The sequence below is a fragment of the Lissotriton vulgaris genome, chromosome 11 (assembly GCF_964263255.1).
Source record: "Lissotriton vulgaris chromosome 11, aLisVul1.2, whole genome shotgun sequence".
NCBI classification, from domain to species: Eukaryota; Metazoa; Chordata; class Amphibia; order Caudata; family Salamandridae; genus Lissotriton; species Lissotriton vulgaris.
The window spans coordinates 499,713,508-499,739,971 of record NC_141699.1 but is presented as its reverse complement, the minus strand read 5'-3'; positions in this window follow the sequence as shown (position 1 = coordinate 499,739,971).

The following is a 26,464-nucleotide window of genomic DNA, read 5'->3' as shown; positions in this document are numbered from 1 at the left end:
AAGCACATCTTGCCAAACGCGTTTCAGGGATTTTTTCCTTTCTTCAGTGGCTTCAGGATGGCTGAGGGAAAAGCGTGATTCAGCGCATGACTACTATTATATACATTAATCCCGCCCTAATGGGCGTGGCCTCACGGCTTCCTGGGAGTCGTAGTCTGCGCATATTGTTACCTCAGTGGGTGCTTTTCCAAAAGTCTTAATGTCCAAAAATTGTTTGCACTCAACACTTGAACAAGCCTCTGCCCCGCTTTTTAGCTGCCATGCGAGCTTAACCGACTTCTTTCTGCAGAGAAGCCTGTTGTGTCCGTTCCGCTCGTTGCAGCACCAGCTGGTACTGTCACGGACCCACCGGAGTAGTGGGTGCCTCCCACGACCTGGGGCCAGGCCGTTAAATACAAGTCGAATGCAGAGCCCGTTTTCGGAAGGAACCACACCGGACATCACTTGAGGCTCGATTCATTTTAATGACAGCTTGCCAGCAGAGAATGTTTCAGGCGAGTAAATAAGCACATCTTGCCAAACGCGTTTCAGGGATTTTTTCCTTTCTTCAGTGGCTTCAGGATGGCTGAGGGAAAAGCGTGATTCAGCGCATGACTACTATTATATACATTAATCCCGCCCTAATGGGCGTGGCCTCACGGCTTCCTGGGAGTCGTAGTCTGCGCATATTGTTACCTCAGTGGGTGCTTTTCCAAAAGTCTTAATGTCCAATAATTGTTTGCACTCAACACTTGAACAAGCCTCTGCCCCGCTTTTTAGCTGCCATGCGAGCTTAACCGACTTCTTTCTGCAGAGAAGCCTGTTGTGTCTGTTCCGCTCGTTGCAGCACCAGCTGGTACTGTCACGGACCCACCGGAGTAGTGGGTGCCTCCCACGACCTGGGGCCAGGCCGTTAAATACAAGTCGAATGCAGAGCCCGTTTTCGGAAGGAACCACACCGGACATCACTTGAGGCTCGATTCATTTTAATGACAGCTTGCCAGCAGAGAATGTTTCAGGCGAGTAAATAAGCACATCTTGCCAAACGCGTTTCAGGGATTTTTTCCTTTCTTCAGTGGCTTCAGGATGGCTGAGGGAAAAGCGTGATTCAGCGCATGACTACTATTATATACATTAATCCCGCCCTAATGGGCGTGGCCTCACGGCTTCCTGGGAGTCGTAGTCTGCGCATATTGTTACCTCAGTGGGTGCTTTTCCAAAAGTCTTAATGTCCAATAATTGTTTGCACTCAACACTTGAACAAGCCTCTGCCCCGCTTTTTAGCTGCCATGCGAGCTTAACCGACTTCTTTCTGCAGAGAAGCCTGTTGTGTCCGTTCCGCTCGTTGCAGCACCAGCTGGTACTGTCACGGACCCACCGGAGTAGTGGGTGCCTCCCACGACCTGGGGCCAGGCCGTTAAATACAAGTCGAATGCAGAGCCCGTTTTCGGAAGGAACCACACCGGACATCACTTGAGGCTCGATTCATTTTAATGACAGCTTGCCAGCAGAGAATGTTTCAGGCGAGTAAATAAGCACATCTTGCCAAACGCGTTTCAGGGATTTTTTCCTTTCTTCAGTGGCTTCAGGATGGCTGAGGGAAAAGCGTGATTCAGCGCATGACTACTATTATATACATTAATCCCGCCCTAATGGGCGTGGCCTCACGGCTTCCTGGGAGTCGTAGTCTGCGCATATTGTTACCTCAGTGGGTGCTTTTCCAAAAGTCTTAATGTCCAATAATTGTTTGCACTCAACACTTGAACAAGCCTCTGCCCCGCTTTTTAGCTGCCATGCGAGCTTAACCGACTTCTTTCTGCAGAGAAGCCTGTTGTGTCCGTTCCGCTCGTTGCAGCACCAGCTGGTACTGTCACGGACCCACCGGAGTAGTGGGTGCCTCCCACGACCTGGGGCCAGGCCGTTAAATACAAGTCGAATGCAGAGCCCGTTTTCGGAAGGAACCACACCGGACATCACTTGAGGCTCGATTCATTTTAATGACAGCTTGCCAGCAGAGAATGTTTCAGGCGAGTAAATAAGCACATCTTGCCAAACGCGTTTCAGGGATTTTTTCCTTTCTTCAGTGGCTTCAGGATGGCTGAGGGAAAAGCGTGATTCAGCGCATGACTACTATTATATACATTAATCCCGCCCTAATGGGCGTGGCCTCACGGCTTCCTGGGAGTCGTAGTCTGCGCATATTGTTACCTCAGTGGGTGCTTTTCCAAAAGTCTTAATGTCCAATAATTGTTTGCACTCAACACTTGAACAAGCCTCTGCCCCGCTTTTTAGCTGCCATGCGAGCTTAACCGACTTCTTTCTGCAGAGAAGCCTGTTGTGTCCGTTCCGCTCGTTGCAGCACCAGCTGCAATCCCTGAAAAAATCCCTGAAACGCGTTTGGCAAGATGTGCTTATTTACTCGCCTGAAACATTCTCTGCTGGCAAGCTGTCATTAAAATGAATCGAGCCTCAAGTGATGTCCGGTGTGGTTCCTTCCGAAAACGGGCTCTGCATTCGACTTATATATATATATATATATATATATATATATATTTCTTCTTTAATGGTCTGGTGAGAGAATCTAGCAGAGTTTTCTCATCCTGCAATGCATGTCGTTGTTGGGTTATTTTGTTGTTTAACCCCTTCCATGCTGATGACGGAATCGCTCCGTCATCAGCTACAGTTGAGCTGTGCTGATGACGGAGCGGTTCCGTCATGGCCCGGCCGCCGCGCCTGCGCGGCGCTGATTTCGCGCCTGCGCGGGCGTTCTAAAGAGCGGGGCGGGTCATGACGGAACCGCTCCGTCACCAGCACAGCTCAACTGTAGCTGGTGACGGAGCGGTTCTGTCACCAGCATGCGGCGGCCGCGCGGCCGCCCCGCCCCTTTAGCGCTGCGGCGGAATAGCCGCCGCAGGGAAGGGGTTAAATTAGTGTCTTTTAGGTTGTTTATTTACTTGATAATTTTATTGGGTAAAGTTGTTTATAATTATATTTAATTAGTTGGCAAATTGGTTGGTTTAGTTTTAGTTATATACTTTTAAGTCCATCTTTGGTAAATGCTAATGTAGGTTTTATTTTTGATGTGTGATATATACTTTTTAATATAACTTTATATAATGTGTGTGTGTATTTATTGATATGTAGGATGCTGTTTAAATGTTTGTATTTAGTGATATTTGTTGGGAGGATTGTATTAATACTTTCTTTATATAATGTATTGGGACGAATGGTAAATATTGTGTTGATGTCATATATTAATATTTAATTTAAATATGTGTAAGCAATATTTTGAGTCTATCTATTCCAATATTTTGTTTTCCAAAATAGATATGTGTGTTCTGGAAAATTTTTGGTTTTACTATTTAAGTATAGGAAGTCATTGTCTTATTGTTATTTAATTTCTGATATTGCTTTGTTTGAAAACTGTTTGCATCGATATTATGTCATTGATCAGGGATGGGAAATGATAGGAGGAGAATGCAGCGTCCATCTTTCAGAAAACAATGTCAACATCATAACTAAATTGGGTAATTAAGAGAGCTGATACATATATTGCACCGATATGGCAAAGAAACAGTTTGGGAGATGAAAGGAGCTTGCAGATTGAGCTTTTAGCTACCATATTGGAATGGATAATATATATCATATTGACTATTTTAGTGAGGGGTGTGTACTTAGAGGTAATTTCTTTTGTGTGAAAAGAAAGGAAACTGGTTCTCCAGTAGGGTGGAGGCATGTGACATTTATATCACAAATTGGTCACAAATCCCTCTCAGACCAGAGGAAATGAACAATGTAGGAGACACATTTGATAAGGAAGAGGGAAGAAAGAGCAGTGAAAACATTGAAGGGCATTAGGGTATAATTGCAGCTGAATATACCAAAGGTGACATTTGAGAAAGCCATGTTTTCACCCCTAGGGTGAGGGTGAGGCCAGAATATAGGTACATGAATGATACATAGGGAAGGTGTGAATAACTGAGTATTTCTGCATAAATCAATATGAACAGAGGAACAGAGCAAACAGGTCTAAGATTATTGAGGCAGATGTCAGGCAGCGGCAGTTAGAAAAATTCCAACTGATGTCATTGGGTGTAGGTCGTAAAGCATATAGCTTCAGGAAGTAGCATGGCCACACGCAGAATTACACAGTTTCAGTTTTATGCAGATAATAAACAAACTTATTTAAGTGGTGCTGGGCTGAATATCTGTTGTTTGAAGAGTAACTGTTTGCATATGAATATCAAGCAAGGGAATGTATGACATGGCACAATATGATTTTTTTATCAGTCACTTGTGGTTCTTTTATCTTTATCTTTTATATAAGCAGGGCTCACTGACAGAAAAGGTGAGTCCTCGGTCCAATCTGAGTGTTCTCTTTGTGGACATGAAATGAATGTTTACATCTACCAGGCATTAACTGCTATACAAGCTTTTAGAAGTATCCAAGCTTAAATGTAATGATTACTTTCCTTCCTTTCTATCAGTAGACCTTTCTGTATATGATATACATTTCGGCACATGAGCAGCCTCTAATGTTTGTTGGACTATTGTTGTCAATAGACAGCCACTTGCTGAGAGGATTTCCAGACTTTGCAGTAATGTTGAAGAGAGTAAGAAAGGGAATTATTAATTGGGATGGATGGTATTCCACCACAATAATAGAGTCGCTATGCTCTTAAGTTCAGGCAGAATATTCAGTAATTTAAACATGAGCTCATCCCCTGGTTCCTATGGCACAAAGCAATCTGGAATAACTTAAAGAACATTTATAAATCATTTAGAAGTACTAAGACAGTTAAAGGTCAAAAGACAAACAAATATAATCCTCATTCCAATTTATGCAAATTGGAAAAATATAATAAGCGAACTTACACCAAAATAGAAAAGTCCAATAAGGTTAACCAGAGATATGAAATTGAAACATTTAAAGGAAAGAAGGCAATAAAAAGTTATGAAACAATTACTTCACAGGGAACCATGATCTAGATACTAAGCCAACTATGTTGGTCTGCGTGTGAGATATGAGCAGAATTGTCTCAATCAAAGGCATTATCTAATGGTTTAGGGGTAGATTTACTATTCTTTAACACAGCAAAGCAAGGGAAATGGCTGTCCTACATTACATGAAAACGAGACAGGAGACATTTTCCAAACTTACAAAGATGAGGTGCATTTCTGTCTCTCCTTGCTCTACTCTAGCACTGGCATACTTCTTGCTCTCTAGTGCCTACGCATGCATCCGTGCACAATACTGCAAGAGAGCCTGTGTTGCGAAAAAACTTTTTTGGGTGCAGAATGGAACACAGTCCTGTACAACAACGATCCTTTTAGCCATATTCCACTACCTATGTCTGTTGTAAAATGGAGCACACATACAAAGAGGAACTTTGGTGCAAACCCAGGTGTTTACAGCTCTTTTTAAATCTGGGTTTGCAACTAAATACATCGGTGTATGAATTGAAATGCCCATGCTCCACCCATGTAATACTTACCCAATGCAAGTTTGGTGGTCGTCCATTGGTGCCACCACCGTGCCATCCCCTGGAAGACCGCTAAGTCATGGTGTGCCCACCCACCAGACTGAGTGGCAGAGACTAACCTGTGTACTGCCGTCATGTGAGCACTGACTGCACGTTCCTGTACTGTGTGGAATGCATGCCACACCGTGTAGGAACTGGGGGTGCAAATGCAGGGGGCACATGTTGTGCTCCCCACATATACCCCCAGACCCAGGAGCAGCTGGAGGCCTTGTTAGAACCCCCTTTGTTGCCTCTCCACCACTCTTTTCAAGGCAGGCTTACCGCCATGAAAGGTGAGGCTGACCGGTCACTTGTAGTAATCTCGGCGTTGCCGCAGTTGCACCACCAGCATATTGTAGCTCCCTGACTGCTGAAGAACTGCTGCAGGATCCTGGGTCCACGGCGGGTGCACTGGTCCTTTGGTTGTCTAACTACCACACTCGTAACACTGTGGACGGGCTCACAGTGTGGCAGTGGCCAGACTGCCAAAGTGAGAACAGCAGTTCTATGGACCACCGTACTTGCAATAAGGTCCTTAGTAACTCAATATCTCTGAAAAAATATATCCGCGCAGCAAGTCAGACAACCCTTTAGGGGAAGGAGCCTCTAATTTTCAGAAGAAATTGGAGAGACTTCATATCGGCGACAGACAGCGCTTAAAGAGACAAAAAAGTCAAGGAGAGGTGGAAGGAGAAGGAAAAGGGAAACAAGACAGTCACACTATGCTAACGTACTCAAAGAGGAACTAGGACTGGTAGGCCCTGAAAATCTCAAATCCACACTGTTAGAAATTGATGAAAGGTTTGATGCCCAGGACATTGTTACAGATGGGTCAGAACCAATACCCACTATGCTGGATCTCCAGATCATCAATCTCTTTAGTAGAATAATAGAGGAACATGAAAATAGTGTGTTAAAAAGGGGTCTTGTCTTGTCCTATACAATGAGGGGATCTGATTGATGTTCACATAGATTTGTTAGAATTTCTGCGTTCATTGAAAATAGGAGCATTTTTCACAGCAAGTAATTAAACCTGTTTTAATGTGTGTGAACCGTTACCAGCATTACAAACTATTGGTGATATACATGGTGTATGAAATGTACTATCAATTGAAAAAGATGGTGACGTAGAAATGCAAAATGTTAAAGAGTGTCTTAATATTGACACTGGGCTCAGGCCTAAATCCAGGTTTATCCTGTACAGTGGTTATCATTCCAACATCAATGAGTTTGGGGAAAAGGTAACACAGGAATTGCAATTGTTGGAGATCCCCAACAAATTTGGCCTCCAACCTAAATTCAATCTATCAGGTGTTTTTGAGAGAGAAGCTGTACGTAGGCTGCAGAACAATGCAGACATTGCAATCAGGGAGGCGGACACGTGGTAATAATGGACAGGATTGATTATATGGGTGAGATTTCCTGCCAATTGAGTGATCAGCAGTGTTATAAACAGATTATGACAAATCCAATTCTGGAACTCACCACCTTTATCAACGGCAGACTATAATAATGGAGAGATGAATGCTTGCCCACGGATGATGAATACCAATATTTACATGATGAGAATGCTAGATTCCCTTATATATATAGATTCTACTGAAAGTGCACAAAGGGGAGGGATTTCCCTCCTGGATAACCCATCATTTCTGGGGTGGGCTCACCCACAAACAACTATCCAAATTCCTGGACATTACCTTATAGAAACATGTAACCACTGTCCCTGAGATAGGATGGAAGGTTAAAGACATTTTGGTTAAGTTCAATGATTTCTCATGGTCAGAAGAGATGCAATTTCTGATGTTTGATGTGGTCAGTTTGTATACGTGTATCCAGAAGAACTTTAACTTGATGGTAATAGATGGGTAAGGATGGGCCTGGTCATTATGCATACAATGCAATGATATTAGATATGATAGATCTAATCCTTTCTAATAATTATTTCAAAGTATGATGAGAAATGGTATCATCAATTGTAGGGAATTGCCATGGACTCCCTCTTTACTCCCTTTTATGCTAGACTCTTTATGGGCTGGGATGAGAGGGAGCATGCCTGGGGCAAAAGTGCCTTCCCCTTGGAGTAAATACATCATATTCCGGGCGATATACATAGATGACCTCATTTCCTTCTGGGCATGTCCTAGTGACTCACTGTTGGACTACTTGGTGTATCTGAACGATAATCCCTACAATGTCAAACTTACTATGCATCACCATAGGGATAACATTGATTATTTGGACATTTGTTTTTACATTCAAGAAGGGTTGGTCCACAGCACAATGTACCGCAAGCAAACTGCATGTAACAGTGTCCTGCAAGCATCAAGTACGCATGTAAAATCTGTCATCCAAAAACATTACCTATGGTGAAATGATTCGAACTAGGTGTATGTGCAGTGAGGACATTACTTTTAGAAAGAACATATTGAACATCAAGCATTGTTTCCATCACCAGGGGTTTGACACAGAAATATTGGCGGAAGCAGAGCAGAGAGTAGTTTGTTTACCTAGAGCCGATACACTTAAAGGCAGCAAATAACGCGTTACACCAGAAGGGCTGGGCAGGCATACACTACAAGAAAATTGGCATTTTACACCAAATATACTTTACACAGTGACAAGATTTTCAAGACATTTAGAAAACACTAGCATTTGCTGTGGGACGTCCCTACATTAAGACCATTTATCAATAATAACCCCACAATAGTGTACAGGATCGGACATACACTTTCGGATTCCTTGTGTACTAGTTACATAACCACGAAAAGATCTGTAAAGAAATCATGGCTACCGTTGAGACCCTTAGGTTTCTACAATTGCAACAATGGTCAGAACAAGCAAAAGTAGTTCAGCTATAACACCAATAATGTCCACAAAATTAGGCATTTTATCAATTGTAACATACAATTCGTGGTGTATATCATGGACTGTGCTTGCAATTTGATATATGTGGGCAGTACTTCAAGTACTCTCAAGACCCGGATCCAGGAGCAGCGCAGAGCCTTACTTAACTTGGACTTTAGTTATCCCATGACTGATCATTAGGGTAGCACATGCAGGAGATTCAGTTTTTTGGTGTTTTGGTATTGACCACATCACTACCAATACACAAGGTGGCAACAGAGAACTTATTTTGAGACAGACTGAAGCTCAATGGATTTGCAGATTACGGTCTGTCTCACAGGGTCACAACACAGACAATGAGTTCCATTATTTTCTGAGATTAAGTCATTAGATGATTGGTGGCAGTCTGTTTGGTCTGGTGTTCGTGTATAGTTACCACATTTGGGTTACCCTTCAAGGCGTTCATTGATGTTGTGTTACTCCTTAGGCTAACCACATAATAGAATTTCGTAGTCTACATGCACGCATTATGAGGTGCCTTTCCCTGGTTCCTGAATAGTGGTTTTACCTTCTAAAGGTTGGGGCAGCATTTACACATTTTTTAACACCCTTGACGTTTTCGCTTTGGCCTCCATTGGACATCTGGCACTGCTAGTAGGTATTTATGCAGCCTTCTATACCTGCAGCATGGATTGGATGAATGGGGCTGGTCTACAGTCAGCTTCTAAGTACGTTAGTGTGCCTGGGGAAAATCGTGATGGTTTAGCTGGATCATTATTCATGATTTGAATGTATCCAGATCTCATTTTTAAATATTTTGGACCTTTCCATCATGGCCGCCATGCTTTCTACAGTGTTTACTGTGGCTGTGGTATTGACTGAATAATAATCACCTCTAGCCTACTCTCCTTTGCAACAATGACTTATTGTGTGGTTACATCGACGATCGTCCCTATCAGGTATCTGCATCGCATACATTCTTATTTTGCGGCATAGCTTGTTTTCGCAACATTTCTGCCTCCTCAGTATGATCATTATCCTTTCTATTTACTTTGGATAATTTGACTGTTTTCAAATCATATTATTCTCCTGTGTGTATTATATCGTAGCGCTGTGAGCATAAGGAACGGTCCTATTCTAATGAAAATACTGTCTTTCAGACCATTTAAACATGGCTGCAGTTCCTCTCTTACTTCCCGTACGTTGTCACCATGGTCAACAGTGCAGACTAATCAATTTCTGTATTTCCTGTTGACTTCATTTTGTTTGGCGCCATTGGACAAAACTGCCTCTGCGATACTTCCGTTCGGCAATTTGACACTTCCAGTGTCTGGTCACCATTGGCAACAGCGCTGACCTATGAGCATCTTTCTTTTTCGGCTTTTGGTGCCAACTGTCAAGTTGGTTTCTACACAGTTGGCATTGTGATGGCTTGCTGCGGATTTGAGGTAAGGGATACTGTTTATATTTAGTATGAGCTCTATGGCACGTTTTACGCTTTGGCTGCATGCATATTTGATATCTACATGCACGCTCTATGACTCTGTCCTAATGAACTGACATTTCTATTTGGCAACTCGCATGGGTGACTCACCTCTATATGTTGTATTCATATTAATATAGGTGCCCGTAACGTTTGTCTTTTTTATTCATCTATTCTATACATTGGCTGCACACATATTCAATACTTACTTCTCATGGGCATGTATTCTCTATGACTAAGCCCAAACGAGCTGGTAGGACTATTTGCCCACTCACATGGATGACTTACCTGTATGAGTCTGTTTCAGATATATATGGGTGCCCACATTTAGAACTTCACATACTGATATTTTTTCCAAGATATTAAATTCATCTGTCGACAGAAACGAAAATAGAATAATATTCTGTTGTATATTATGTAGGTTCCTTGACCTTTTTACCTTCGGTCTGCCTCATTGGATCAGTTTGCTTGTGCCAAATATGGTTCATTGGTTTTCATAGGAGTTAACATTTTTTTAAGGCTGCTATATGGCTATTTGATATAGCATTAACGTCCTGGGTGGTATAAGGATTTATACCCTGACCCTTGTGATGGACTCATTTTTATGGGTTGCCTTATATCATCATAATGCCCCCTTATTGAATTAAGACAACATTATAAAAATACAGATAGTGATTTTTGCATTTTTGTTGCCTTGCTCTGGGTTTTCATTTAAACATTAAGGGTCAGATTTACAAGCCCCTTGTGCCACTTTTGCGTCACTGTTAAAATGGGAAAAGTGACGCAAAAGTGGCGCAAGTGGCTTGTAAATCTGCCCCTAAGTGTATTCACTTAGGCACATCTGACGGTCTATCACACCGTGGCCGTTTGTATGGGTTATTATTGAATGACGGTTTCATTGAAGGTTTATCTTCCCATACATAAAGGATAAATTTCATGAACGTGTCATACACATTTTATTCCGAATATTCCAACAACCCAGTGATACTTTGAAAGGCATGCTTTATTACCACTCACACTAGTACATGTTTGTGACTCTCAGTGTTTTTTATTTTATTTTTCACTACTATGGTTATAACTGGGTGTACTCACTAGCATTGCACTATGAACATTATTATCAGGAGCATGCCTCGGCCTCTTTTACAGGTTTTTTATTATACATTTCTGTAGCATTATTCTTTGTTTTTGGGATATCATGTCTATTTGTTACAGTTTGTTGGTCTGTAGTATGTATTTTTTGTATTATATTTGTCCAAAGAGTTGTGAGTTGTGATTTGTTTTTAGTGATGTAGTCAACCTTCCAATCACACTACTTTGGTGACCATTCATGTTTTGTAAATATGTGTGTCTGTATTAAAAAGCAAAAAAAAAAGAGTCTGTGCCAGTCATATATATGTAAAAGTTTGCTTTTCATAAAAAAATGATCTTACTTTACAGTATGTCCAGTACGAGTATTTATCTATGCTGTACACTTTGTAAGTCTATCCGGTGTCATGTGTATATATATGTGTGTGTGTGTGTATATATATATATATATATATATATATATATATATATATATATATATATATATATATATATATATATATAATGACTAGAAATGCTTTACTACCTCTAAGGAGCGACTATGAACTTATGTAAATATTGTTTTTTACTGCCTTGTAACAATGGTACTTTCCCATTAGAAATATAAGTAAAGAATGAACAGCCATGAATTGCCATTGCCTTTGATAAACATGCCATTGCCTTTGATAAAAATGGGGTCAGCAGACTAGTATATTGGAAATAATGGAAATTATGGAAACAAACAAGGGATCTAAAGGCACATGTTCACTTTAAATAGATGTTCTAGACAGTGGCACTCTATGGTCCAGTTAAAGGCAGGAGCTGAATCGCGTTGACTGTCCATGCTTGCACAAATGCTGTACTAAATAAACACTCTTTTGGTCAAATTACCTGTGGGCTCTTTCCTCCGAGGTGCCGTGGAACTCTCGCCATGTGGAGCTGAGGAGCTGTGTATATATTCACTGAAAAAACCATAGGTTTTACACTCGTTATAGTTAGGAATTAGCATTTAAAAAACCTTTGAAATTCACTGAAAAAACCATAGGTTTCACACCAGTTATAGTTAGCTGGGCAATTTACTCATACAAAACCATTGAAATTCCCACGTTATAGGTAGTTGTACTCACTATAACTGGCGCACCCGCAATGCACTGCTAATGACGTCACATATTACATCACTCATGACATAGTCATTGACATCACTCATGACATCACTGATGACATCTCAAATGACATCACTGATGACATCACTGATGACATCATCGTTGTGAAAGAGTGGCAGACCCTCTCTCAGTGTAATATAAGTTTTGATACACATTGTGAAAAATAGAATCAAAACATTTCAAAACAATGGAGAAACTAGTTCCAGTTACAACAACCTATTCAGAAATTGCAAAATCTACATACACATTCACTCATTCACCAACATGTCTATATAGTTACTCATACACATACTCAATCATCATATGTACTCATTCACCTATAGATTTTGTTACACACCGACACTCATCCTTAGAGTTACTCACACACATACTCAAACATGCAAATAAATTATAAAACAACCATTCAGTTGCTTATACAGCTATACATACAGCACTTATCCTTATACTTCTACAGAAACATACACATAATTTTTTTCTAAAACAATCACTTATAAGATCAAAAACTTATTTATTCAGGAACTCTTACAATCTCTCACTCTCACACATACTTACCTATATGCATCAATTCTCACATATACTAATTTAAAACATATGTAGTTACTCATAAAGATATGATTGAGACAGTCATTCACTCACTAACACACCCATACACACACTCATCCACCCATAAAGTCCTGCACACATGCTGTCTTTAAAACATATACAAACAGTAAGCCACTCATTCATTCATCTATGCACAAAGTAATACCCCCCACCAAACCATACAGACACTCATACTAATACTCAAAAAACTAACTAATAACCCATATAGACACTCATGTAGCTACCCACCATCCGAAGCAGCCATCTATAGATAAAGGGAGACAGTGATATAGATATTTACAAATTTAAACAATAATTGCTAATACATGTATTTAGTAAGATACACTTAATAAGTCATTTATACAATCAATTAAAAAAAACATCCATTTAGACACTTATTTAACCATTTGTTCTTCCATAGACGTTTAGGTACACATATGTAAAACATATTTTTTTTCAGAAAGACACACATTCACTGGCTGATGTCATCAATGATGTCATCAGTGATGTCATTTGAGAAGTCATCAGTGATGTCATGAGTGATGTCACTGACTATGTCATGAGTGATGTAATTCAAGCCATGGTCACATGCCTTGCATTTGAAGCACTTTCAGAATCCTGGAGCTGTTAGCCAAGTTGGTTTGTTTGTTTCTTTTAACTCAAGATGGCTTTGTGTCAAGATATCTCCTAGAGATCGAGTTTTCCGATAAGCAATGCCTGGATATGAAGTTAAATTACTTTTTAATGTTTCATCTAGGAGCAGGATTTTCCAATGTTTTTGTAATGCTCTTTTCATTTCTCCACTTTGGTTGTCAAAATCAATGATCAATCTTGTCACTTCAGTCTTTTGATCAGTTTCATTATCGGGGATGTTCTCTTGTTTCTTGGTACGAGCAGGTCCACTCTCTTTTTGACAGCCATCCTCGATTTTGCAGAGGATATCACCTCCTCCGGATAACCCCTCTCCAAAAACCGATTGCTCATTTTCTCTATTTCATCTTCTAGATCCATTTGTTCTGAGCAGTTTCTTTTTGCCCGTAGCATCTGTCCATATGGAATACTCCACTTTAGTTTCACAGGATGTCCACTGTTCGCGTGGAGGATGCTGTTACATGATGTTGGTTTCCTATGGATCTTGGAGCACAATTTGCTATTCTTTACAAATATCTCCACATCTAGGAAGATGAGATTTGTGGCACTGGTGGTTGAAGTGAAATGTAGATTGTATTCATTTTCTTCCAAGGAATCGATAAATGATTGAAGTGAGTCATTGTCTCCTTCCCATATGATGAATAGGTCATCTATGAAACGACACCAAAGTTTTATTCTAGATCCATTTTCTTTTTCTTATACATATATATACACACACATTGTTTACAGCCCTGATGAAGTTCAAGTTATCCACTTGAACAAAACGTTTGTATGGAATTAAAAGTTCAGAAAAATAAAAAGGAACACCTATCCTTACAACTATTTTCTTCATATTTGGATAAGAGGGTTATTGGTGCACCATTCCAAATGAGGTTCTAGTTTCTATTCTGCGTGGCAGTTTTACCAAACCAAACGGCGGCCATGGACAAATGCATTAAAGACCTCGAGTCCCGCGTTGATAACCTAGAAAATTGCGCTCAGGATGCTGAAGGGCAATTGAGGTGCAATAATGTGCTCGTAGGGGTCCTTCTGGAGGGAGAAAAAGGAAGAGACGCAGTGGCATATGTTGAGTCCTGGCTCCGTGATCTGATACCAACTGAAGCACTTTCCCCCCATTTTGTCGTTGAGGGAGCACATAGGGTACCGGCCAAACCTCCGCCTCCAGGTGCTAACCCTAGGCCACTCCTGAACAGCGTGTTGAACTACAGAGACACCATCCTCCAGGAAACCAGAAAGCTGCAAAGAGTGCAAGTGGGTATCAGCACTATTGTTTTTCCAGACTTCAAGGCAATGGTCCAAAAACAAAGATAGTCCTTCATGACTGTGAAACATCGGCTCCGGCAGCAAAACCTTAAATACTCCTTGCTGTTTCCAGCTAGACTAAGGGTGATTGTGCAAGGCAAATCACATTTTTTCAGCTCCCTGTAGGCAGCAGGCGAATAGTACAACACATGGGAATCCGAAGGGAACACACCAGTCTCAACTGGATCAAAAGAAACACATCCCGTTGGCCAGACCTGCAAGAGTAGAAGAGACAGGAAACGCATCAAAACCCTAAGCCACAGCCCCTTAGACCAAACAAAGAACAAGATGAGGCACAACCAATGAAGTGCCCTACAGGCAGCAGCGGAAATTGTTGGGATGCAAGGAGAGATTTTGTCTTAATCCTGCGTACAGGATATTCATAAGACTCAGAAGACCTCCCAAAGATCACCCTACAAACCGCAGACGATGTACATTAATCTTTGTCTCAATACTTCCAGAATGTGCCGATTGTGAGGAAGCCGGCATACACGCAAGTACATATGACCTAGTATACGAATACAATGTACCAATGTTCTGTAAAGTTTTTGTTGAGGTCGCTACGCACTGCTCAAAGTGGTGTAGAGAGGATGGGACTTAAAGACTTGTGTTTATCCATAAACAGGTGCAAAGTTAAGCACAAGGACCCAACCTACATTTGTAGTGATTGTCCCGGTATATGTCTTTAATATTGGGAATTTTAAGGGGTAACATGAACCTGTTTGTATTGTAGTGTAAACATACTCCGCCTGTGCAGCAATCCCCTAGACATTGTTAGAATGTCGTTTGGTAAATCTAAAGTTTGGACGATTGCTAATTGTATTCTCGCCCTTTTGGTATTATGTGTTCTATTTAGATACAGTTATGCCATCCAACGTGCGCTGAGTCGTCACAACTATCTCATTAAATACAAGACAGATCAGCAACATTATTTAGAGTTTCTTCCTCACTCCAAGCATGATCCCTGTGTAGCGTACACGCCGTAAACTCACGTACGTAGCGACACCATGGTCTCAATCAAAATATGTATGTGGAATGTGAGAGGAATACATAGCCCCTCCAGTAGATACTTAATTTTTTCATATCTCAAGAGACATCACGTTCAGGTTGCACTTCTCCAGGAGACACATTTAGCAGGGACCAATGTCAGGAACTTACAAAGGAGGTGGAGTCAGCTACATGCCACGATTTACTCGGCCTATGCCAGTGTTCTGCTGATTTAGGTTTGGCCTGGCACTCCTCTTCACATAGAGGAAACACTGATTGACATAGAAGTTATAATAAGGGGCAGACTAGACGGCCAACCAATCCTCATTGTGTTGATCTATGCACCCAACACTGAACAGGCAGCTTTTCTGGATACCCTGTCAAATAAATTAGCTGTTTGGCATGTAATTCCCATGATCCTTGGTGGGGACTATAATAGTGTGTTAGATGCTACCCTAGATAGCTCCTCCCCCCCCCCCCCTACCTGGCATGCCCACAACGGCCGCAATGAAGGCACTACACAGATGGGTCTCCCAATGGCACCTAGAAGAGGCATGGGGTACAGCAATCCACATGATAAGGTACACTCATTCTACTCTGGGGCACATAGATTACACGTCCAACTAGATCCGATACTAGTGTCTGAGGAACTCTTACCAGCTATCACAGACCCCCAATATTTAGTGAGAACCCATTCGGACCATAACCCACATACTCTACAATTACACTGGTGTGTAGACCCACCACCAATTCCAAGATGAAGGGTACAGTCAGACACATTAATGGATGTGATGTAACAAGATTTGGTGGGGGAGGTGATAGAACTATATTTTGAGGTAAATACCGGCTCAAAATCATCACCGTTGATAGAATGGGATGCATTCAGAACAGTTATTAGAGGGCACTGTATAGGCACAGTAGCCAGCATACGCAAATAACTGGAAAAAGGGCTTACTGCCTTAGAGAAAGGACTGGCAATGCAAGAAAACAACGCAATTGCAGGACTGGCCAAGCGTTTAACTGACAGTAAGGAGACACATGCACGATTGTTGGAAAGGCTTCATTGCCTTAATTATGCAGCCCATTCTGTGCGTACAAATCACTCAGGGAAAAAAGCCGGCAGACTCCTTGCATGGCTGATCTGGGCAGAAGACACTGCCTACCAGGTCACCTCAATCCGCTCCACGCAAGGGACCACCCTTTATTCCCAAAGGGACATACATTGAGAATTTATGACTCATTAAGCTCCACTCTATAAGTCCGCGATTGTAGCTACACCAGAAGAAATTCAAGAATATTTAGCAGTCATTGGACTACCAGAGATCATGCCCGAACAAAAGTTGAAATTAGATGATCCTATTGTCCTAGATGAAGTAAGGGCAAGTATCAGTGCACTAGCAATGGGCAAAACACCTGGGCCAGATGGCATACCGGCAGAGTTCTACAAGGCATATGTAGGAACACTGGCACCTCAGCTTAAGAAAGCCTATGATACCTCACTAACTGATTCTATGCTCTGTTACGTAAAAAGAAGCATTACTTATTTCTCTTCCCAAGTGAGGCAGAGACCAATTAATATTAGGATCGTATAGGCTGCTAGCGTTACTTAATACTGACTATAAGATTCTGGCATTGATTATAGTTGCAAGGTTAGCACCACCGGTACTGTCTCTGGTACATACCGTCCAAAATGGGTTCGTTCCCACCAGAAACGCGTCACCTAATATCCGTAGACTCTTCAGGGTACAGAAGTATGCTACAGATGCCGGGTCTCTTTCAGGATGCTTGGTGTTGGATTTAGAAAATGCCTTCGAGATCCTGGAGTGACCGTACTTGCGGTATTATGTGGATATGATCTTGGAGACTCATTCCTACATATGATCAGACTACTAGATATGCAACCTTCCGTCAGGGTCTGGACAGGGCATCTCCTATAGGATAATATAGCAATAAATAGAGAGACCAGGCAAGACTGCCCTTCGATGCTCCTTTTTTCGCTGGTAATGGAGCATCTAGCAGCTCGACTCCATGAGGAGGGTGCAGACAGGGGCATTCGGCTGAGAGATTGTATGCATGCTGTCTCACTTTATGCGGACGATCTGTTAATATATCTGAAAGATCTACATAATATAACCCCCTCCTTAGCAAACAGCCCTGGAAGCTTTGAGAAGGTGTCAGGGCTTAGAGTAAACTGGTCAAAATCATGTCCGTACCCCTTCCAGGAATACACAATGGATCTGAACTTCCACATTAATGATTTGATTCTCCATTGGTAACCAAACACTTAACAATACTTGGGCATATTTATATACCAGGAACCCATGGATCTATTAGAGGGAAACCTGACCAGGGCTGTAACTGCCATACGAGCGCAAATCAAATTTTGGAGGGTGCTTCCTTTGAACGTGATGGGTAGAGTAGCTTTGAGCAAGATGGTAGTGCTACCCAAATGATTATATTACTTCTCCAACCTTCCGGTTTATGTCCCAGCCAAGGTATTTAGAGAGCTTAGGCAGATGATCTGAGGGCTTATCTGGAATTCAGGCCGTCCCAGGATAGCACTATGGAAACTCTATGCCCCTACTGAGTGGGGAGGCCTGGCAGTATCCAACTTAGAACTATATTATCTAGCAGCCCAACTACAATGGGTAACAACATGGTTCGCTGGACATGGCCTAGAAGACACAACCATGATGCAGCCACCCTGGTCCCAATCTCAGATATGTCACCTGTTCCACCCGATTGCTCGGTCTGCAAGCCCCTTGCAGGCATGCCTTGACTTTGCTCATCGCTGCTGCAGGAGAAGCTTATACCTTACCAGAAGTACGGTGCCTTATGCCCCGCTGCTCCCATTCTTGGGGACTCTCAGAGGAAAGGTGGGTACATATGATGGGACGCTTACACAATGGCATGTAGCCGAGTTACATAACATTGGGAGACCGGTATGCTAATAGGGAATTGATACCATTCAAGAACCTAGCAGAGAAATACCGCTCACCAGCAGGACAATTCCTGCTATACAACTCCATTAAAAGATCGCTTACAGCAGCATGGGGAGACATTAATGTAGAGCCCAAGATGCATTTTTCGATACAGTATTTGCATGTAATGGACAATGGATCCCACATAATACACTGGTTGGTGGAGGCACTACTAACGCATCTGACAAGACCTAGGACAGCATTGCGCCTGAAATGGGAAGATGGCAGGGGAAACCCATGGACAGTCCGCGAATGGGAGGGTATACTAGCTAACCCCAAATACATACACAAACTTCTAAATTCCGCTTAATACAAACATACATCACACATAAAGCATACCTCTCACCAGACCAATTGAAAAATATTTCAATATGACCACCTCGGCATGCCCCCGTTGTCTACAGATCAATGCCGACTTTCTTCATATGATGTGGTTGTGCGCCTCCCTAAACATGTAATGGCAGGAAATCACAGAAGTGCTAGCGAAGTACACCAGAACACCACCCTTACAATCATGGTAAGAATGCTTACTAGGCTTTTACCCCAGATCAAAGGAACACAAAGTTACAGCAAGGTTCACTGATCTAGGCCTTATAGTGGCCAAAAGGTCAATAACGAAATGATGGAAAAATGCAGAACCTCCTGTTTTAAGTATCTGGAAAAACTCACTTGCAGTATGGGCTAAAGCAGAGAGCACAGTACTACACAAGGAGGAAATAGCAGGATTGCGCAAATACCTCATTGCGCAGCATTGGGATATTATGCTGGCAGAAGTACAGTACATGGACAGGGAAGATGGGACCAACTCCCCGCATGCGGTGAATGAGTGAGATTTAGATGCTGATTGCCAGACCCCGGTACTTCGGCCTCACGATGAACCAATTTCTGTCATGCCCTTGAACGACTAGATAGGGAAAGCAAAGTACTAAAGACATGTGATAATTATTACGCTTTATACTTTTTATGTTTGAAGAAGGATGGGGTTACCTACCAGGAATGTTAAATATTGTGCTACATGCTCTCACCACGTGTACAACTGGTACATTTGGTACATCGGTCTCCAATGTCACTACTTAGACCTTCCCAATGGGCATGATGGACACGGGACTGCAACAGAAATGCCAACATGAGTACACCTATCTTATTTGGTAAGCTATCGCTATCTTCTCAACTGCGCTATTTGTACCCTGACTGTAACAGACAGCTAATCTTATGTATTCTTATCTGTTTGGTTTGTTATTTCTGCCAACGCTACTGTACCATTTGTGAAAACTAGTGCCCAAGGGCACTATCAGATTTACTTCCTCTATCCGATCTGACCTTTGAGGTGTTTCTGCAGTTTTGGTTCCTTTGCCTTGCCTCTTTATTTGTATTGCTTTTGTAAAACCAATAAAAGTTTTTTAAATCAAAAAAGAAAGAGAATTATGTGCTTCTGTGAGGAAGGAAACTGCCTTTTTGTATTGATCATAGGAGTGTACTGTACTGCATTGTATGGGTTAAATACTTTGTTGTCAGAGTTTGTATTCACATTTCTTATTTAAAAGAGAAACAAGTAGTGATCAGGAGGCTCAACACGACCAACTGCATACCACTGAAATACATTATATAGCTGACAGAAAAGCCAATACTCTGTGAGAAACCATCCTTTTTGAACAACTAAATAATGTTTTAATTTTCCTAGTTTCATCAGACGGCATCGCAAAAATCCTGTGTTTTGGCAGCAGAGAAATTTGAAGCTAAGCAATAGTCTGCTTTGAAAATGGCATACATAGTTAAGGCATAACAGTGTCTTGAGGATGGTATTCTCTGAATTGATTTACGCACCTCAGGAGTAATCGCCCTTTCCTTGTTGAGATAATCCATAATGCTGCACATGTAATGCCCCAGATGTTGGACGTGAGATGCTGATCCCTCCCACATGAATTTAGAATGCCTAGAACCGTATCATGATAGGCTATTGTGGCTCAGCGCAGAGCTGAGCACTTCTTTTTATGGATCTACAAGTTTAAACTGAATTTGTTTTACCCAATATTTTTCGGACATCCATTATTTTAGACAGGGCAGCTCAGAAACTGATAGGAAGAAACCCTGCTCACTGTTTTCCAGGTGTAATGTCAAAAAATTAAGCCCTAACAGAGAATTATTGGGTTAAATCAATTCACTTTACTCACTGCGGACACATAAAAAAAACAGGCAATCATCTCAGCAATGACTCAGCACAGCCCATCATGATATCGCCCCAGATGTTCCCAAAGTTTCAGATACATCTCAGTATCCAGTCAGATCTACTGCATTTAGAGGCATAATGGAGGCCACAGTAGTCCCTGTGTTGCAGTCAGTCCCTTATGGGGCCACCGTTCAGCTTATAGCCTCTGCATATCTGTAAGATATGGGCTCCTCAGTGGCCACTCACTACAATCTGCAGGGCAGGTAATCATTTTGAAATGCAACACTGAATGCCATTAATATTTTTATTTTACATCTTGCAGTCAAAGTTCAAGCTCTGGTGATGGAGCTGTTATCTACATGTACAGATGCTATCTGATCATAGAGTCTGTCATGTTAAGGCAAAGGTAGAGTGGGGACTGACTACAGAATGCTCCTTCCCATGTGTATGAGGCGATATGGAAGAGTGTGAAACTTGGACTACATCTCCCAGAATGGCAAGAGTGTAATTCCTTGTCCTGCCTCTTCTATCTTTCTGTACTTAGGCTCCTCCCTCCCCTCGCCAGGTGCTTGTCACCTGAATAAAAAGTCAGTTTAGAACGTTTGCCTTGAAACGTTCTCTGTTCAAGTCTTCCTGTAGTGTAAAGGCAATATCCCACAGATTCCAGGCTGCCACGAGCAAGTCAATACTAGTGTTTGCGCTGGAGCGCGACGGCGTTTCCGCCCCCCTCGTCTCCCGGCAGGCTGATTGTGAAGGCAATCTCTGTGCTAACCTTGCATGCTGTGGAGGCCCTGGAGCGCTTTGCAACGTGATCATTTCGGGAGCAAACCACATCGGTCGTCACTCGCTGGAAAGTGTTTGAGTCATCCTGGGTATTATATTTTTCCATGAGCTGTTGAGAGGCTCAGATTGCACTTACTCATTTTTTCGATGTCTTTATTTTAGTTGCTTGTTCTAGCACATGCTGAAAATGTGTGCTACTGGAAACTATCTTCCTTTGAACCCCAAAAGTATATATTCACCATTACTAGACGTTTGATCTAAGATAAGTACTTTTACGGTGACTTCTTGCTGAATCCTAAGCAATGTCATTTTGCTACAGTGTGTGCTTTACTTTGAAACTCTGGGGTGAAGAACAGCCTTGATTTCTTTTCTTTATTTTTACCTTTTGTGCCTTTTTATACCAGGATGATTGTGGCAGCATTAAATGTAAGTGCAGTATAACACATTTTGACATTGATAATATATAAGGGCTAGGGTGGAAACTCATGTGTGTTGTGTTGTGTCTCATATACAAGGAACACAGGCCTACCAATGGAATAAAGCCTACAACTCCAGATTACCTCGCCATTGAGTGTTCTCACTGCTACAACTTTTTTTTTTGTTTTTCCCTTTTTTTCCCCCTTCCCCTGCTTTGGTATGATCTGCAGAATTAGTTTATACATGCTCGGAGGTGGTTCCATATAAGGGGAAAGGGTTACCTAGCATCTTCCATCGCTCCTGCTGTATCCAGCTTTCAAGGTTAGTTAATCAGTCTCGTTGTGACAGAGTGACAAGCCCACGGTTGCCTACAGCCTGAGCGATGGATATAAACACTTTTCTTACTTCGGTGCTGGAAACATTGACCTCTTTGTGGATGGAGGTAGATGCCTTCCGGGGGGAAAACCTGGAAATGAGAAATGAGATGGGCACCATGAGACGAGAAGATGCAGGTCTGTCCTGTGCTATCCATACAGGTACAAGGGGGGCCTCTTGCATTAGATACATTAGGAATTGGACTCCACCACCACCCACATCCCCCAACACGGCGCAGCATCAGGGAGGGAGAGTACGATCATCCACCATCCAAGTGATGCAGCCCCTACAGTTGCCGCTAGCCCCTCCCGAGAGATTCTTTGGGGATCCAAAAACTGTTGGTATTTTTCTGGGGCAGTGTAAGCTACATTTCATGTGCAAGCCTGCAGTATTTCCTGACGATCAGGCAAAGACGGCATTCTTTATGTCTTATCTGGGAGGGAACGCAGCTATTTGGTCCTTCCCATTAATAGAGAGAAACGGTCCTGTATTACTTAATTTCTCTGCCTTTTGTGAGGAGATGCTCAAGTTATTCGATAGAAAGGCGCACCAGTTCTCCCTAGATAGGGAACTCGTTACCTTTAAGCAGGGCTCACAAGACCTATTGACGTACATAACCATGTTCAACAGACTTGTTATAGAAACTGTTATAGAAACTGATAGGCCAGTAGAAAAAAGAACTTTCTTATATTAAATGGGGCTGCAAGGCGAACTGAAGGACATACTAGCCCAGGTGGTACATATGCCTTACACCTGCGCAGAACCTATTGACTTTACGGTACAACTGGATCATCAGCTCCAGGAAAGAAAGGGAGATAAACAGCGTACTGATGCAAGGTTCCTGCTTCCCCACTCAAAGCCACTAACAGTAGAGCACCGGCAAACTAGTGATGGGATGGCACTGATGCATATAAGTGGCGTGCGTGGTCCACTGAGCCAAGACGGGAGGAATCGAAGACGCAGCCAAAGATGTGCACGTATTTCAGAAAACCTGGACATTACATTAAGGATTGTAAAACAAAGACCACGGTGACATACAATGACAGCAAAGGAACTAGAAACGTGCCTGTGGTGGAGTATCTACCAGAAACTCCAGGAAACTGCTATGCTCAAACAAGTTAAAGACCCCTTGTTTGAGACCTGAAGCTGAAGAGGTATTTCCTGCTGTGGCCAATATGGTGCAAACTTCAATGCCCCACATGAATGTGTGTGTTACATTGGAGTGGCCAGGTTTGGAGCCGGTTGTGGTGCATGCTCTATTGGATTCTGGGGCCACGGGCAATTTTATCAACCAGCAATATGCACAAGAACTCGGAGTACCCTGCATAAGAAAAAGGATTCTGGAACCTCTGAAGGCAGTGGATGGAATTGCGTTACCATCAGGCCTGGTGCGTTTTCATACCCTTCAGATTCTAATGCAGGTCGGAATGACCCATTACGAGAACCTACATTTCGATCTCATTGACACCCCTCATTTCAAACTCATCTTGGGGATGCCTTGGCTAACACAACATGATCCCTTTGTGCAATGAGCAGCCAGCACAGCCACCATGAATTCCTCATACTTTTCAGAACATTGCACCCGCGCCAGAGTCCAAACGCCTTAACAGACGGGAAATCAAGCTGCACTGCTTGCCAGTAGTCCCAGTACACAGAGTGTTTGCCTTATCTCCATGCTTCTGGAGGAATATAAGCAGTACAAGGAAGTGTTCAGCGAACAAGAAGCAAACAGGCTGCCCCCACACAGGGATTATGATTGCATGATAGACCTGGAGCCCGGTACCAGCATACCCTATAGCCATACATATACCCTCACTGAGACTGAAGCCGTATATATGCAAAAATACCTGGATAAATTGCTGTACTCCGGTTTCATCCGTCCGTCGTCCTCCCCTGCTTCCTCGCCACTGTTTTTCATTCTGAAACGTGAAGGGCGCTTAAGGGCCTTTTGTACCAAATTTGGGCTGTATGAGTATCGGGTGATGCCCTTTGGCCTCTGCAACGTCCCACCGCATTCCAGTATTTTATGGATTAATTTTTAAAGAGCTTATTGAATGTCCCATGTATTGTGTACATAGATGACATCCTAATATACTCAGCTTCCCTGAAGGAACATGTCCCCCATGTGTCAGCGATACTAGAGCGCCTTCAGCGGTACGCTCTGTACACCAAACTAGAAAAATGCCTGTTCCACACCACAGAAGTTGAATTTTTGGGTTACGTCATCTGACCAAACAGTCTCTGCATGGACCAAAAGAAAATACATGCCGTCACCCAATGGAAATCTCCCTCTAGTGTGAAGGCCTTGCAAAGTTTCCTGGGCTTTGCGAATTCCTAGAGGAGGTTTATCAAGGAGTTCTCCAGAATCATTCAACCATTGATACACTTTCTACGGAAAGGAGCCGCTTTTCTATGGACTGACTCTGCGTAACAGGCTTGCCAAACGCTAAAGACCTGCTTTACGAGTGCCCCAATCTTACGGCATCCTGATGCTAGTCAGCCATTTGTGGTGGAAATAAATGCCTCATACTTCGCCATTGGAAGCATCCTTTCCCAGAGACCGCCCGAAACAGTTCAGCTCCATCCAGTTGCCTTCTTCTCCAAGAAATTGTCTATGTGCGAGGTGAATTAGAGCATCACCGACAATGAACTGTTGGCAATAAAGAGAGCGTCAGAGGAATGAAAACACCATTTAATGGGGGCCAGACACACGGTGGAAATATACACCAACCATCGGAATCTGCTTTAATTAAAGAGTGCGAGAACTCTGACCCCTCGGCAGCTCCGCTGGTCAGTTTTTCTTGGACTTTGTGATCAAAAACCGACCAGGACCTCAAAACAGAAAGACTGATGCACTCTCGAGACCCATGCCAATTCCTGAAACCAGCTTATCCCTAGGAGAAGAACTATTATCCTTCTAAAGGCTTCCTTTCCAATGGAAATAATGGTGGTGACAACGTCTTCCAGATTCTTAGAAGACGTAAAGAAGCAAGTTGAGACTCTGGATGAACATGCATTGGTTACCAAGGAACTGCAACTCCGATCTACTGTGAACCATCTGCTGTTTTATGACAAATGGCTTTACATACCTGAAGGGCTACTGCAAAGGCAGGTCCTGCAATGGACGCACAATTCCGCCTTGGGTTGACAATTTGGAACACAACAGACCCTACAAAATATCCCTAGATACTTCTGGTGGGAAGCTCTTCAAAAGACGCTGAAAAGTATGTCTCAGAATGTTCTATCTGTACGCATGCCAAGGCTCAGCACCAACGACCCAGTGGATTAATCAAACCCATACCCCTACCTCCAGCCCCTTGGCACACCTTGTCTATGGACTTTATTGTAGAAATGCCTCCCAGCTTAGGTAATAACACCATTCTTGTAGACATTGATCATTTAACCAAGATGGGTCATTTTGTAGCTCTAACCAAACTACCCACATCAGGGGAACTGGCTACTACTTTCTTGCAACACATAGTATGTTTGGATGGGATTCCCTCAGTAATCATCACCGACAGAGGGACCCAATTCACTTCAAGGATTTGAAAAGCACTGTGTGCCGTCATGAAAATCGATGCCCGACTGTCTACGAGTTACCATTCTCAGACTGACGGCAAAACAGAGAGGCTGAACCAATCCCTAGAGCAGTACCTAAGATGTTTTACATTACAACACTGCGAAGAATGGAGAACACTGTTATGGACTGTGGAGATCGCATATAACAATGCAGACCATTCCTCACTGGGTTGTTCACCCTTCTTGTGCCTCAATGGATATCATCCTAACATGCTACCATTTGAACAGCCAGTTGTCTCCAAACATCCCACAATCCAGGAACACCATGCACACCTCAAAATGGTATTACAGAATTCCAAAGCACACCTGGAAGAAGCCAGAGCCAGAGATAAGCAAAATGCAGAAAAAAAGAGGACACCATATCCATCATATAAGGTAGGAGATAGGTGTGGCTTAACACAAAACATCTGAGGTTTAAGGGGTACACCTGGCTACAACCTAAATAGGTGGGTCCATATCCGATTAAAAGTGTAATCAACCCTGTTACCATGAAGCTAATGCTCCCTTCCACTTGGCACATCCACCCGGTGTTTCATGTTTCCCTCCTACGGCCCTGTCTCCCTGGGACCAGAGTGCCTGAGAAA